Here is a 5,000-nt window from a genome sequence, read left to right on the forward strand (position 1 = left end):
CTGAACCTACGCTATATCGTACCTTAACCTAACCTATATCGTACCTTAACCTAACCTATATCGTACCTTAACCTAACCTATATCGTACCTTAACCTAACCTATATCGTACCTTAACCTAACCTATATCGTACCTTAACCTAACCTATATCGTACCTTAACCTAACCTATATCGTACCTTAACCTAACCTATATCGTACCTTAACCTAACCTATATCGTACCTTAACCTAACCTATATCGTGCCTTAACCTAACCTATATCGTGCCTTAACCTAACCTATATCGTGCCTTAACCTAACCTATATCGTGCCTTAACCTAACCTATATCGTGCCTTAACCTAACCTATATCGTGCCTTAACCTAACCTATATCGTGCCTTAACCTAACCTATATCGTGCCTTAACCTAACCTAATTTGTGCCTTAACCTAACCTAATTTGTGCCTTAACCTAACCTAATTTGTGCCTTAACCTAACCTAATTTGTGCCTTAACCTAACCTAATTTGTGCCTTAACCTAACCTAATTTGTGCCTTAACCTAACCTAATTTGTGCCTTAACCTAACCTAATTTGTGCCGTAACCTAACCTAATTTGTGCCGTAACGTAACCCATGTTGTGCCGTAACGTAACCCATGTTGTGCCGTAACGTAACCCATGTTGTGCCGTAACGTAACCCATGTTGTGCCGTAACGTAACCCATGTTGTGCCGTAACGTAACCCATGTTGTGCCGTAACGTAACCCATGTTGTGCCGTAACCTAACCCATGTTGTGCCTTAACCTAACCCATGTTGTGCCTTAACCTAACCCATGTTGTGCCTTAACCTAACCCATGTTGTGCCTTAACCTAACCCATGTTGTGCCTTAACCTAACCCATGTTGTGCCTTAACCTAACCCACGTTGTGCCTTAACCTAACCTACGTTGTGCCTTAACCTAACCCATGTTGTGCCTTAACCTAACCCATGTTGTGCCTTAACCTAACCCATGTTGTGCCTTAACCTAACCCATGTTGTGCCTTAACCTAACCCATGTTGTGCCTTAACCTAACCCATGTTGTGCCTTAACCTAACCCATGTTGTGCCTTAACCTAACCCATGGTGTGCCTTAACCTAACCCATGTTGTGCCTTAACCTAACCCATGTTGTGCCTTAACCTAACCCACGTTGTGCCTTAACCTAACCCACGTTGTGCCTTAACCTAACCCACGTTGTGCCTTAACCTAACCCACGTTGTGCCTTAACCTAACCTACGTTGTGCCTTAACCTAACCCATGTTGTGCCTTAACCTAACCCATGTTGTGCCTTAACCTAACCCATGTTGTGCCTTAACCTAACCCATGTTGTGCCTTAACCTAACCCATGTTGTGCCTTAACCTAACCCATGGTGTGCCTTAACCTAACCCATGGTGTGCCTTAACCTAACCCATGGTGTGCCTTAACCTAACCCATGTTGTGCCTTAACCTAACCCATGTTGTGCCTTAACCTAACCCATGTTGTGCCTTAACCTAACCCATGTTGTGCCTTAACCTAACCCATGTTGTGCCTTAACCTAACCCATGTTGTGCCTTAACCTAACCCATGTTGTGCCTTAACCTAACCCATGTTGTGCCTTAACGTAACCCATGTTGTGCCTTAACGTAACCCATGTTGTGCCTTAACCTAACCTATAATGTGCCTTAACCTAACCTAAAGTGCGCCGTAACCTAAACTATATTGCGCCTTAACCTGACGCACGTTGTCGCTGAACCTGCTCTGTAATTGTTATGCTACCCGTTAAAGTAGTGTAGTGTTGCCTAACCGCAACCCTCGCAATATAGTTCGCTACTCGCACTGCCCGGTCCCCTGTGTATCGCGTCATGTTAAACACCTTGCAGGTGTTGCTGACTTTCCACATGCTCCTGCTATACACTGTAGTGTGGATAGCAGCAGGACGTACATGCCCCCCCCCCTTCCCCCCTGCCTTCGCAAGCTGGTCGGTGAGAAGTTTGCATGTTCAATGCCCTTCGCATGCCGACGTACTCAGCCTACGTTGTGGTACGGCCTGTCACCTGTCCGCCGATGTACGCAAAACCCACAAACTGTACTGCACATTGCTCCGTATGTACTGAATGATACATCGTGGCCCATGTGACCGTATGACGACAGCGCCTAGCAACGGCGGACCATACAGTCCAAATATTGTGCACGCAGCTACGTGTCGTCTCCCTATAAGAGCTGGATTGCAGTGTGGTACGCCATACAGACGTGTGGGAGGAACGGACGCCCTGGATGGCGATCAGCATGAGCAGTCTGTTGATGTAGTGGAGCGTGTATTCGGACGTAGTCGTCTCTTCTCACACACCGTGATAGCATGTTGCACCGCGTTCCACATCTGCGACATGCTGCAGAGGCGGGCTGACAGTCGTTCGCGCAATGGACACCGCATACGTACGGGGTCTACCTTCCACGTGTTCTCTAGGCGTGCACATGTTGTTGCGTCTATGTGGGCAGACGTAGTGTGTTGTGACACCTGACACAGGCATGCAATACTCGTTGCAAATGGCGATGGACGTGTACGTTTGCTGGTGACGTTACGCAAATGAACAACCGGTAACCCGTTGTGGTGCGGTTGTTCTCGCTAGAGGTGAATCAGTGTTGGCGACGATCGGTCGAGCTATTAACCGGTTGTTTCAGGGATACCCACCATGCCCACGAACGTGAAAGGGGACCCACCATGCCCACGAACGTGAAAGGGGATCTGGGTGTGAGGCGATACGCGGCGGTGGCTGGGTGGGACCGTCCCCGGCCGGTGAGGGGGGGCCGCCCGGCGTGCTGGCAGCGCGGTGCGTGGGCGCACGCGCTACAGCCGGCTGGTGGGGGCGGCCGGTGGCAGGCGCGCCGGCCGACGGACGCGGCAGGCGGCGCAGCTGCGCGCCGGCGCCCCCTGCTCGCGGCGCCTTGCGGCCAAAGTAGGTCCTCGCGGGCCCGGTGCGAAGCGCGGTGGCCATCTGCAGTGTGCTGGTCCGATTGAGGACTTTGTGCGCTGAGGATGCGCCGCCGCCCGGCGCTCGGCGCCGCGACGCCGTCTGCTGCTCGGTCGCCCCAGCGGTTCTCGCAGGTGGTTTGTATCGCAGCTGTGCGGACGTGTTGGCGCGTGCGCTGTGCTGGGAGAGTTCGCTTCGGCACCCAAGTAGGGCTTTTGTCCTTCTGTGGCGCTGGCGTTGGAGCTGCCGGTCACCGTAGGTGGCGCGTGTTGTCTCCCGCCGGCAATGCCACGACAGCACGCTCCCGGGCCTCTGTCGGCAGCGGCAAGCTCAGTTGGGAGCACGGGTGGTCGCACCTAAAGCGTCTACTCGCCTAACTCCGGGCGATTGCGCCTCTCTCGAACCCGACCAAGTACTTAGGACGGCGCTGCGCGCCGCCGGGACCTGAGAGGGTTTCGAGGTGTGTTGTGCAGGGGAGCTCAGCCTCCTCCTGTTTGCAGAATAATTGAGCGGACGCTTGCGTGTTCGCGCGGGCCCCCGGGACACACTCCCGGGCGGCTGGCTGCTCAGCTCTAGTTGACGCAGCTCCCTGGTTGATCCTGCCAGTAGTCATATGCTTGTCTCAAAGATTAAGCCATGCATGTCTCAGTACAAGCCGCATTAAGGTGAAACCGCGAATGGCTCATTAAATCAGTTATGGTTCCTTAGATCGTACCCACGTTACTTGGATAACTGTGGTAATTCTAGAGCTAATACATGCAAACAGAGTCCCGACCAGAGATGGAAGGGACGCTTTTATTAGATCAAAACCAATCGGTCGGCTCGTCCGGTCCGTTTGCCTTGGTGACTCTGAATAACTTAGGGCTGATCGCACGGTCCTCGTACCGGCGACGCATCTTTCAAATGTCTGCCTTATCAACTGTCGATGGTAGGTTCTGCGCCTACCATGGTTGTAACGGGTAACGGGGAATCAGGGTTCGATTCCGGAGAGGGAGCCTGAGAAACGGCTACCACATCCAAGGAAGGCAGCAGGCGCGCAAATTACCCACTCCCGGCACGGGGAGGTAGTGACGAAAAATAACGATACGGGACTCATCCGAGGCCCCGTAATCGGAATGAGTACACTTTAAATCCTTTAACGAGTATCTATTGGAGGGCAAGTCTGGTGCCAGCAGCCGCGGTAATTCCAGCTCCAATAGCGTATATTAAAGTTGTTGCGGTTAAAAAGCTCGTAGTTGGATTTGTGTCCCACGCTGTTGGTTCACCGCCCGTCGGTGTTTAACTGGCATGTATCGTGGGACGTCCTGCCGGTGGGGCGAGCCGAAGGCGTGCGACCGCCTCGTGCGTGCTCGTGCGTCCCGAGGCGGACCCCGTTGAAATCCTACCAGGGTGCTCTTTATTGAGTGTCTCGGTGGGCCGGCACGTTTACTTTGAACAAATTAGAGTGCTTAAAGCAGGCAAGCCCGCCTGAATACTGTGTGCATGGAATAATGGAATAGGACCTCGGTTCTATTTTGTTGGTTTTCGGAACCCGAGGTAATGATTAATAGGGACAGGCGGGGGCATTCGTATTGCGACGTTAGAGGTGAAATTCTTGGATCGTCGCAAGACGAACAGAAGCGAAAGCATTTGCCAAGTATGTTTTCATTAATCAAGAACGAAAGTTAGAGGTTCGAAGGCGATCAGATACCGCCCTAGTTCTAACCATAAACGATGCCAGCCAGCGATCCGCCGCAGTTCCTCCGATGACTCGGCGGGCAGCCTCCGGGAAACCAAAGCTTTTGGGTTCCGGGGGAAGTATGGTTGCAAAGCTGAAACTTAAAGGAATTGACGGAAGGGCACCACCAGGAGTGGAGCCTGCGGCTTAATTTGACTCAACACGGGAAACCTCACCAGGCCCGGACACCGGAAGGATTGACAGATTGATAGCTCTTTCTTGATTCGGTGGGTGGTGGTGCATGGCCGTTCTTAGTTGGTGGAGCGATTTGTCTGGTTAATTCCGATAACGAACGAGACTCTAGCCTGCTAACTAGTCGCGTG

General features: G+C 52.4%; 1 non-coding gene across 1 annotated transcript in view; it reads left to right on the forward strand.

Annotated features, from left to right (window-relative positions):
- Window positions 1–3,546: 3,546 nt before the first annotated feature.
- LOC126430640 (small subunit ribosomal RNA) overlaps window positions 3,547–5,000 on the forward strand; it is a 1,909-nt gene continuing 455 nt past the window's right edge. Inside the window, exon 1 of the ribosomal RNA XR_007577277.1 lies at window positions 3,547–5,000. This exon is cut by the window's right edge and continues 455 nt beyond it. This is a non-coding gene — a ribosomal RNA (small subunit ribosomal RNA).

Source organism: Schistocerca serialis, unplaced genomic scaffold (assembly GCF_023864345.2).
Source record: "Schistocerca serialis cubense isolate TAMUIC-IGC-003099 unplaced genomic scaffold, iqSchSeri2.2 HiC_scaffold_1055, whole genome shotgun sequence".
NCBI lineage: Eukaryota > Metazoa > Arthropoda > Insecta > Orthoptera > Acrididae > Schistocerca > Schistocerca serialis.